The sequence below is a fragment of the Delphinus delphis genome, chromosome 8, assembly GCF_949987515.2.
Source record: "Delphinus delphis chromosome 8, mDelDel1.2, whole genome shotgun sequence".
NCBI lineage: Eukaryota > Metazoa > Chordata > Mammalia > Artiodactyla > Delphinidae > Delphinus > Delphinus delphis.
The window spans coordinates 20,369,335-20,381,507 of NC_082690.1; positions in this window are offsets into that span (position 1 = coordinate 20,369,335).

Below are 12,173 nucleotides of genomic sequence, written 5' to 3' on the forward strand. Positions count from 1 at the left end.
TTCCTTAAAAAACTGAAAATAGAATTACCCTATGACCCAGCAATCCCACTACTGGGCATATACCCTGAGAAAATCATAATTCAAAAAGAGTCATGTACCACAATGTTCACTGCAGCACTATTTACAATAGCCAGGACATGGAAGCAACCTAAGTGTCCATCGACAGATGAATGTCTAAAGAAGATGTGTCACATATATACAATGGAATATTACTCAGCCATAAAAAGGAACGAAATTGGGTCATTTGTAGAGACGTGGATGAATCTAGAGACTGTCATACAGAGTGAAATAAGTCAGAAAAAGAAAAACAAATATCGTATATTAACGCATATATGAGGAATCTAGAAAAATGGTATAGATGATCTTATTAGCAAAGCAGAAATAGAGACACAGACATAGAGAACAAAGATATGGATACCAAGGGGGAAAGTAGGGGGAGATGAATTGGGAGATTGGGATTGACATATATACATTATTGACACTATGTATAAAATAGATAATTAATGAGAACATACTGTATAGTGCAGGGAACTCTACTCGATGCTCTGCGGTGACCTAAACGGGAAGGAAAACCAAAGAAGGGGGGGATATGTGTATACAGATAGCTGATTCACTTTGCTGTATAGTAGAAACTAACACAACGTTGTAAATCAACTATACTCCAATAAAAATTACTTAAAAATATAACAACAAAAAAAATGGAGATAGAAGTCCCTTCTTAACTTACCTCCCAGGGTGGTCATGTAAACAAAATAAAGTTCAAAGGAGCTGTCTCCACACATGATGATGTAAAAACAAAGAAAAATCTGATTTTGCAGGTGTACAATATGACATATTACTGGGGCCATTTTGTTGACTCTGTTCTGCATGTGCGTGTCTGCGTTGGACTGTGAATTCCAAGAGAGCAGAGAACTTTGCTCAGCGCCCCACCCCCATTGCATGCAGTCAGCCATTGATGGGCTTTGGATAATTGATGAAAGCCAGTCTTGGAGAAGAAAAGACCAGTGGGTGCCAAAGTGGGTATCAAAGAAAGTTGCACATGGAGAGAGTGACTTATTTTCTCTGCACGAGATTTTACAGTCATGTCAGTCATTAAACATTGATTTAAAGTGTTAGTTATTGCTGACCTGGAGCAGATGTTTAGGAAAGTACTTTTAATCAACCACATAATTGATATTTTTTGCTACTCCTTTGTGTCTTAATTAAAGCAGATGAAAAATGCCCTTTGTGTCCAATAGTGACAGCACTGACTCACCCTGTGGGGAATTCTCCTCACAGTCCATATTCAGCTGAGCATTTAGGTTTAGTTTAGGTCTTCAGATATAAATTTGAACAGCTCCCAAAGTAAATGACTTTTAAACAAAGTGAAAAAGAAGTCTTTGCTAAACAAAATGAGCAATTTGGGGGTGTCACTTTTATTTATAGTGTGTAAATTACAAACTTGGTATTTTATTTCTGAGCTTGAGAAATCGTTCAGAAACAATGGATGGTTCTTTGTAGACTTCGAAATCATTTCCTAGAATATGGGTTGGGTCATTTTTTTTTGTCTGAAGATTTGAACAAGGGTGGCTTTGTTTCTCTTTCCTCCTAGGAATGCAGGATCCCACATGGGGAGAGAGAGCTGCTTTCCTGTCCTTCCCACTCTTCAGGACTGCCTTAGTGGCTGATGAGGGAGAGTGCAGAGCAGGGACAGAATGGGACTGTGATGTGTTGGTTACTGGGCCTGGTGCTAGGAATAACTCTATTTATACAAAAAAGAAGCCATTCATTTTGGATTTGGGGGATGAGAGGAGAAGCTTTGTGATAGGTTAGCAGTTGAGCTATATCTTAAAGCACCAGCAGTTTTCCAATTATGAAAACATGAGGGAAGCACAGCCCAAGCAGAGACATGGGGGTGGGAGTGGAGGTCTGCTTAAGGAGTATTCTAGGATTTTGATTGTAGTTGGAATATAGGGTCCAGGGAAGGAAGGATGCAATGAAACATGAGGCCCGAAAGATTAGTTTGAGATTAGATCATGAAGTGCATTGAATAGTTAGCCTAAAGAATTTGAATTTGATCCTGCAGGCAATGGGGAATCAGTGAAGGCTTATGCAAGGAGCAGAGTGGGCTGGTCTGACCTTTGTTTAGGAAGGAAACCTGGTAGCCACTTGGAGGATGGATTGTGAGGGGGAAAGAAGGGAGGCAGGGAGATTGCTTAGGTGAGGGATCATAGGAGTCTGAACTAAGGCAGTAGGGTAGAACCTTCCTGGCTGGGCAGGACGGTAGAGGGGAGGAAATAAAATTGGCAACTACACATGTTGATTGGTTGATTGCCGCAACAAGTCTTTACTGAGTACTTACCATGTGCTAGACATGTGTGCAGCTGTGAGGACAAAGATGAAGAGGACAGGGTCCCTGATGTTGAGGACTTGCCACTGAGCAACCCTCACATGTCACATGTGCGCATGGTGCATGGGCTGCTAGAGGGGCGATCCAGGGTGGGGACTGTCTGGGGTGTTGGGACATCTGACTTGGGTCTTAAAGGATGGTGGCAAGCTGATCATGTCCCTGGGCTGCTTTTTAAAAATGATTGCCATTGCTCTGGGGATAAGGACCGATCTTTACCTTGGCTCTAAAGGCTCTGCCTAATCTGGCCTACCCATCGCTCCAGCCTCTGCTCATCTCTTCTCTTCACTCACCCACTCTGGCTTCTTTCAGTTCCTTGAGGGCACCTCACTCTCTCCTGCCACAGGGAATTTGCCTGTTGCCTTTGCTTGGAGCCCTCTCGCCACCCCCAGATCCCAGCCCAATCGCCCCTTCCTTGGAGAAGTCTTTGCTGAGTCTTCAGACTCAGTAATACGTCTGTTACATGCTCTCATTAGCACCTTGTACCTCTCATAGCACTTCTTCAGAGCTGTAACTGTGCACTTTCTGTGGTCCTTTGATTCATGTGGGTCTCCTCCCACTAACCGGCAAACTCCAGCCAGGCAGGGATCGTGTCTGGTTTTGCTCAGCATTGCATCTTTGGTGTTTGCACAGTGCCTGGCACATAGAACATTCTCAATAAATATACATTGGCTGACTGATGGACTAAAATAATTAGTTAGTAAAAGGGGGAAGGGTATTTCAGGAATAGGGGACCGCATGAACACAGGTACTGTGGTTTAGTCTAAGAAGGACTAGTGATTGGCTTAAGGCGAGGAAAAAGATGAGGCTAGAAAAGTACTTTGGGTAAACTTGGAAAGAACCCTCCGTGCCATGCAAGGACACCCAGGGTGCAAGTTAGGTGCTCCCACCACACCCTGTTCTTCCCCATCAGAGACTGCACTCTAATTGTTGGCTTGACGGAGCTAGACTATAAATTCCTTGAGGGCAGGGGCTCTGCCTGACTCATTCATTAATGTAACTCCAGAATCTAGAACAGTGCCTGGCACTTGGTAGGACCCACAAACACTTGCTGAATTAATGAATGAGTAAATGAATGAATGCTTTTATCATGGGAGCTTGGGGAGCCATGGAAGGTTTTTCATCTATTTAGACTTGCTCTAGGAGATGTTACTTTGGCAGTATGGTAGAAAAAAGAAGGGTCCATTTTCATTTAGTTTATCCTTCCATATTGATACCTGAGCATCTGGATAGGCTGAAAAGAAGTAAAGGTACAGACTGATTAGAATGGAATAGACTGGAGGCAGGAGATCAACTGGGTGGCTGTTACAGTCATTCTGGGGAAGATCCTGGTGGCTGGTCATGCAGGGGGCTGTGGGTCTGGGAGAGGGGTAGATTTGAGAGATGACCAGTTTGAATGACTGATGGAAGGTGAGGAGTTGGGAGCAGGCAAAGATGAGCCCAAGATATTCCAGATTTCTACTTGCCAAGAAAAATTCAAACTTCTTGCCAGTGGGGTCTTGCTGGAGAGGGAAGGGGGCAGTGAGGGGAGAAGACTGAGTAGGTGTCACCTCCAAGCCCTTTAGGACCCTTCTGAGGGGCTGCCCTCCACACTTCCTTGGGCATCCCCATTCTAGACTTCAGTCAGAATAACAAGACAGAAGAGAGTGCTCAGAGACAGTATGCTAATGACTAAGCAGCTGATTACCATATGAGACCACAGAGATTTCTTTTCCTTCTAAATACACTTTTATCCATTTCTTTGTATCCAAAGGAAGCAATATGGCAACAGACACTTGGGGTTTCTTCACTGCTTATCGATATGCAGTAATGGTCTGGAATAAGGTAACTGGATCTAGCATTTTCCGAATTTGCACTCATTAAAGCTTCCCTCTTATTAGACTTAGGAGTCATTCATTTCTTCACTGAGAAAACCACTCTCCAGAGGGCTGGATAGAAAGGGTATGTGCTGTGCCTGGGCCTCATTAGGCTGTGGGATGGCATTAGAGGGCCTGTGGCTTGAACTAACCTCAGTGGGATGACCCAAACTGAACTTGAAGGAGGTGGGGGCTGTTTGAGGGGATCCAGGGGTACTGTGCATACATGCTATAGATAGACTGGATGAAGATGGGGGATGTATTGTTGGTAGACAAAGCCAAAGAAGAGAGTAGGATGGCACTGAGGGGGATGTACAGAGTGTTCCAGAATCTCTAGACTGCATCTTACATCATGCATGCTTTCCACCTGGAGCACTAACATTTCCCTCTCCAGAGGATAAAGAGAGAGTGATTATGGAGGCTGTTTAAGCAAGTCTGAAAACCGTATGGGAGGCAGTCAGAGAAGATCACGGGCAGGCTTAAATCCACAAACAAGGATTGAAGCTGTCATTCACTGGCAGACATGAAGGGGAGATCATGATCACGATAGAACTCCATAGGCACTGGCCGGAGCTGTGGTCCACAGGCGGAATTTCTTCTCTCTAAGCCTGCCTGCTTAGTGAAAAAGTGGCTTGTGGGGCATGTATGGGAGTGGGGAAGACCCTGGACCAGGTGTCAGGAGACTTGGGCTTGGATGGCCTCCAATATGCTGTGGCTTGTTTACCTTTCAGAGCATCAGTTTTCTCCTCTGATAGGAGAGATGGTAGATTCAGTGGTCTCTTTAAAAGAACTTTATAGAGTCATTTTCACAATGTTGATTCTTCCAATCCAAGAACATGGTATATCTCTCCATCTGTTTGTATCATCTTTAATTTCTTTCATCAGTGTCATAATTTTCTGCATACAGGTCTTTTGTCTCCTTAGGTAGGTTTATTCCAAGATATTTTATTCTTTTTCTTGCAATGGTAAATGGGAGTGTTTTCTTAATTTCACTTACAGATTTTTCATCATTAGTGCATAGGAATGCCAGAGATTTCTGTGCATTAATTTTGTATCCTGCTACTTTACCAGATTCATTGATTAGCTCTAGTAGTTTTCTGATAGCATCTTTAGGATTCTCTATGTAGAGTATCATGTCATCTGCAAACAGTTACAGCTTTACTTCTTCTTTTCCGATTTGGATTCTTTTATTTCTTTTTCTTCTCTGATTGCTGTGGCTAAAACTTCCAAAACTATGTTGAATAATAGTGGTGAGAGTGGGCAATGCAACCCCTATCAAACTACCACTGGCATTTTTCACAGAACTAGAACAAAAAATTTCACAATTTGTATGGAAACACAAAAGACCCCAAATAGCCAAAGCAATCTTGAGAACAAAAAATGGAGCTGGAGGAATCAGGCTCCCTGACTTCAGAGTATACTACAAAGCTACAGTAATCAAGACAGTATGGTACTGGCACAAAAACAGAAAGATAGATCAATGGAACAGGATAGAAAGCCCAGAGATAAACCCATACACATAGGGTCACCTTATCTTTGATAAAGGAGGCAAGAATATACAGTGGAGAAAAGACAGCCTCTTCAATGGGAAAACTGGACAACTACATGTAAAAGTGTGAAATTAGAACACTCCCTAACACCATACACAAAAATAAACTCAAAATGGATTAAAGACCTAAATTAAGGCCAGACACTATAAAACTCTTAGAGGAAAACATAGGCAGAACACTCTATGATATTAATCACAGCAAGATCCTTTTTGACCCACCTCCTAGAGAAATGGAAATAAAAACAAAAATAAACAAATGGGACCTACTGAAACTTAAAAGCTTTTGCACAGCAAAGGAAACCATAAACAAGACCAAAAGACAACCCTCAGAATGGGAGAAAATATTTTCAAATGAAGCAACTGACAAAGGATTAATCTCCAAGATTTACAAGCAGCACATGCAGCTCAATAACAAAGAAACAGACAACCCAATCCAAAAATGGGCAGAAGACCTAAATAGACATTTCTCCAAAGAAGATATACAGATTGACAAGAAACACATGAAAGAATGCTCAGCATCATTAATCATTAGAGAAATGCAGATCTAAACTACAATGAGGTATCACCTCACACCAGTCAGAATGGCCATCATCAAAAAATCTACAAACAATAAATGCTGTAGAGCATGTGGAGAAAAGGGAATCCTGTTGCACTGTTAGTGGGAATGTAAATTGATACAGCCACTATGGAGAACAATATGGAGGTTCCTTAAAAACCTAAAAATAGAACTACCATACGACCCAGCAATCCCACTACTGGGCATATACCCTGAGAAAACCATAATTCAAAAAGAGTCATGTACCACAATGTTCATTGCAGCTCTATTTACAATAGCCAGGACATGGAAGCAACATAAGTGTCCATCGACGGATGAATGGATAAAGAAGATGTGGAACATATATACAATGGAATATTACTCAGCCATAAAAAGAAATGAAATTGAGATATTTGTAGTGAGGTGGATGGACCTAGAGTCTGTCATACAGAGTGAAGTAAGTCAGAAAGAGAAAAACAAATACCGTATACTAACACATATATATGGAATCTAAGAAAAAAAAAAAGGTCATGAAGAACCTAGGGGTAAGACGGGAATAAAGACACAGAACTACTAGAGAAGGGACTTGAGGATATGGGGAGGGGAAAGGATAAGCTGTGACAAAGTAAGAGAGTGGCATGGACATATATACACTACCAAACGTAAGGTAGATAGCTAGTGGGAAGCAGCCGCATAGCACAGGGAGATCAGCTCGGTGCTTTGTGACCACCTAGAGGGGTGGGATAGGGAGGGTGGGAGGGAGGGAGACCCAAGAGGGAAGAGATATGGGAACATATGTATATGTATAACTGATTCACTTTGTTATAAAGCAGAAACTAACACACCATTGTAAAGCAATTATACTCCATTAAAGATGTTAAAGAAAAAGAGAATTTTATAGGTCTGAGAATTCTGTATAACTTGCACGTGGGTCTTTCCATTTGGGTGGAGGAGAAAGATCACAGTGTTATCTGTTTGGAGGTGTCAGAGCACAGCTGAAGGGCAGTTGCAAATGGCCCTTGTTGTTTTTGAGAGTAGTGGCTGAAGAAGGAGAGAAAGCAAGGGTCTCAAGGCTCAGGAGTCGAGGCTCATCCGTAGAGGCAGTACTGGGGAGTCAGGGAGTATCAGTGGGGAGGAGGCCAGGGAGCAGGGACAGGACTAAGGTGAGACTGAATCTGAATTACCAGGGGAAGAACACAGAGGGGTTCTGCTTCAGCTGGTTTCCGATAAGGCACACTAGGGCACATGATTTAAGAAGGCATCACTCTTAAGGTAATCAAGGGCTGACAGTCCATTTGCTAGTGAGTGCCTCCTTAAATTTCGAACCCTAGGCTCCTGCTACCTCACTCTAGAGATGGATATTCTGTCCAAACCAGGGAAATGACCAGGGCAACCCAGAATGGCTCATCTTGGATGGAAGGAGTATCAGAGAGATAAATAAAAGAGACTTCTTGGACAGCCAGGCAGAGACAACAGCAAGGAAGAGGCTAACCTCAGTTTAATATAGAATCACTCTTTTAAAAAATGTCTTATTAAGGTACAATTGTCCAATAAAATTGTAAGATATTTAAAGTGTACCTCATGATTTGCTATCTGTATCTTCCATCTAGTTCATTAATACATCTATCACCTCATATATTTACCTTTTCATTTTTGGTGAGAACATTTAAGTTCTATTGTCTCAGCCAATTTCAGTTATATATTACATCGTTATAAGCTATAGTCATCCATGTTATAACTTACATTAATTATAAGAGGAATAAGATGCTCAGACCTTATTCATCGTATAACAGAAATTTTGTACACTTTTACTAAACTCTCCCTATTTCTCTGGAATCACTTTTCTACTCTGTTTCTGTGAGTTTGACTTTTTATTTAGATCCCACATGTAAGCGATACCATGCAGTGTTTGTCTTTCTCTGTCTGGCTTATGTCGCTTAGCGTAATGCCCTCAAGGTCCATTCCTGTTGTTGCAAATGTCAGGATTTCCTTCTTTCTCATGGCTGAGTAATATTCCATTGTATATATAGACCACATCTTCAGTATCCATTCATCCGTTGATGGACACAGGTTTCTCCACATCTTGGCTACAGTGACTAATGCTGCAGTGAACATGGGAGTGCAGACATGTCTTCCATACCCTGTTTTCATTTCCTTTGGGTATATAACCAAAAGCAGGACTGCTGGATCATACGGTAGTTCTCTTTTCAATTTTTTGAGAAACCTCCATACCATTTTCCGTAGTGGCTGCACCAATTTGCATTTCTGCCAACAGTGCACAAGTGTTCCATTTTCTCCACATCCTCGCCAACACTTGTTATCTCTTGTCTTTTTGATGCCTGCCATTCTAACAGGTGTGAGGTAATATCTTAGTGTGGTTTTGATTTGTATTTCCCTGATGATTAGTGATGTGGAACACATTTTCATGTACCTGTTGGCCATCTATATGTCTTCTTTGGAAAAATGCCTATTCAGATCCTCTTCCCACTTTAAAATTGGATTTTTTTTTCTTGGCCATTGAGTTGTATGAGTTCTTGTATATTTTGCATATTAACCTCCTATTAAATATATGATTTTCAAATTTTTTTCCCATTCTACATGTTGCCTTTTCATTTTATTGATGGTTTCTTTTGCTGTGCAGAGCCTTTTAATTTTCTGTAGTCCCACTTGTTTATTTTTGCTTCTGTTGCCTTTACTTTTGGTGTCAAATCCAAAAAATCATTGCCAAGACCAGTGGCAAGGAGCTCACTCCCTGTGTTTTCTTCTAGGAGTTTTACAGTATCATGTCTTAAATATAAGTCTATAATAAATTTTGAGTTGATTTTCCTGTATGGTGTAAGATAAAGGTCTGGTTTCATTCTTTTACATGTAGCTGTTCAGTTTTCCCAACACTATTTATTGAAGAGACTACCCTTCCTCATTGTATATTCTTGCCTCCTTTGTCACAAATGAATCAACCATGGGTTTATTGCTGGGCTCTCTATTCTGTTCCACTGATCTATGTGTCTGTTTTTATGCCAGTGCTATACTGTTTTGATTACTATAGCTTTGTAATATAGTTTGAAATCCAGTTTCGTTCTTCTTTCTGAAGATTGCTTTGATTATTTGAGAGTTTTTTGTAGTTCTGTACAAATTTTAGGATTGTTTGCTCTATTTCTGTGAAAAATACCATTGGAATTTTGATAGGGATTGTGTTGACTCTGTAGATTGCTTTGGGTAGTATGGACATTTTAACAATGTTAATTCTTCCTATCCATGAGCACAAAATATCTTTCCATTTATTTGTGTCTTCTACAATTTCTTGTATCAATGTCTTATGGTTTTCAGTGTACAGGTCTTTCACCTCCTTGGTTAAATTTATTCCTAGGCATTTTATTCTTTTTGATGCAATTGTAAATGGGATCATTTTCCTAATTTCTCTTTCTGATAGCTATTAGTCTATGGAAATACAACAGATTTTTGTTTATTGATTTTGTATCCTGAAACTTTACTGAATTCATTTATTTTAACAGCTTTTTGATGGAATCTTTAGAGCTTTCTAGATATAATATCATGTCATCTTCAAATAATGACAGTTTTTACTTCTTCCTTTCCAAGTTGGATGCCTTTAATTTTTTTTTTGCTTGCCCAGTTTGACTTGACTTGACTTCCAATATTATGTTGAATAAAAGTGGCAATAGTGGGCATCCTTGCCTTGTTCCTTATCTTCAAGGAAAAGTTTATAGCTTTACACCATTGAGTATGATGTTAGCTGTGGTCTGTCATTTTTCTCTAATAAACTCTTCCCATATTGTTATAAGCCTTTGGTTAATTTCCAGAGTTCTAAAAAAGTTAATTCTGACAAATTTTTTGCAGTTTTCTCATTGCTATGGAGGAGACAATTTGGGGGGGACTTTGCCCATTTTCACTGACATCTCTGCACTATATTTGAAATGCCCTTCTATGTGATTGCCTTCTCATTTCTCAAAACTGAGCTCAAATGTCTCCTCCACTGTGAAGGCTTCTCTGGGTCCTCTGAGCAAAGGAGTCAGCTATTCCTTTATTCTCCTATACCTCTGTGTTCAAGCTTCTGTTATTTCACTTTTTACAGAACAAAAACCAGAAAACAACAGTTCTTTATATCTGTTCCTGTCTCTCCTCCCAGCCTGCAAGCTCCTAGTCTGTGACTTATTCATTCCCCATGCCCAGGCTAGTTCATGACACACTGTAAGTATACAGATTTGTAGGCTGAAGAGTATTGTCCTAGGAGACCTCAGCACTTAGCCAAGAGCTTCTCAGCTCCAGCCACCATGTTCTCCTCCTGCTTCTATGACTCATAGCTGACCTCTGTCCCTTCATTGTGAGTGAGGTTCAACAGTAATCGTTAATAATAATAGCAGCTAATATTTACTGAATAGAGTCTGTGCTAGATACTAGCTATAAAGCTAAGAATTTTATATTCAATAGCTCATTTAATTCTAGCATAAACCCTATGAGGTAGGTAATATTATCATAACTTTACAGGTAAGGCTGAGTAAGGGAAGTGGCAGAACTGGGGTTGGATGAAGGCCTGACTCTAAAGCCCCTGTTCTTAACTGTCTCATCTGAGGGATCTATGAGAGGCATTTGGAGGAAGGAGAGCCACACCAGTCTTTCCCTTCCTTGGGACCTCTTCTTCCTCCTTGACTAAAGAGATATGGCTCCCAGGTGTGTTCAGCCCATCCCGGGCTCAGCTGGGCCACCTTGTGCTTTGAAGCAACATAGCACTGAGGTCTCCTATAGGAACTGGTCCCCAGGGCAGTGGGGTGGAGAGGCCCCATTTCCCTGGCATTGGAGTGAGCGGTGCAGCCCTGAGGAGACAGGTCACAAAGATCCCTCATCAACGTCCCAATTTCAACATGGTGATAGCCCCAGACTGCTGGAAAAGCCAACCCACACAGAACTGAGTTATCGTCCAGAGGACTCAAACATTTGAACAAATGCTAATATCAGTCTCTTGAATACAGCCCTGTCAGCAGGAAGTGGGGGGATTGTGCCAGCATGCATGCATGCATGCGGCACACTTTTTGGCACAAGGGATCTTGTTGCTAAGCAACAGTAGCTGGCTCCCCCTCCTCCTCCTAACCTTTTTCTCGGCTTCTAAGCTTCCAGTTAGCTGATGGGAGGGGCTGGGGCTGCCCAGCCCAGGCTAGCCCTTGACTCCCTTTCCTGCGACAAGGGATCTATTCATGGTTTCTGAGCAGAGTTCATTGTCTCTCTGGTGTGTGTGTGTGTGTGTGTGGAGGACGGTGAAGGGAGAAGCCATGTGTGAGCTAGGGAGCCCTCATCTTCTAACCAAGCTGGCCGGGCTATTTAATCAATGCTGATCCAAGAACAGGAGCAGAACGTTACCTAGCAGACCTTGAGGTTTTGCATTGGTGCCACGGACCCATATGGTAAGGCCATACCCTGCTCTGCCCTCTATTTCTTTCTACTCCCACCCCTGACCCCACCCTTGGAATTCTAGGCTCTTGGAAGGAATCTCCTCTGGCAGCTCTGGTGCAGAGGAGAGGGGGCTCTAGAGGGGACCCATGTGGTCAACCTCCTGGTTTGATTTTCCCCAGGTGTGGCTTTTATTTCCCACTCTTGTCCCCCATATGCCTAGCCAGGTACTTTGCCTGTAGGCAGCACTTAGCGAATCATTATTACATGAACTCCTCCTCACAAAAAGGACGAAGAAGTCCTGTACCATTAAAGACCATTTTTGCAGGCTACCACATGGCCTTGGACAGGTGAGTGTTGAGGTGGGGCAGCTCCCAGGGTGAGGCCAGTTTGTTCAGAGGCTGAACTTCAAGCCAGGCTCCGTTGATACTGGGACAGGAAGAAAGG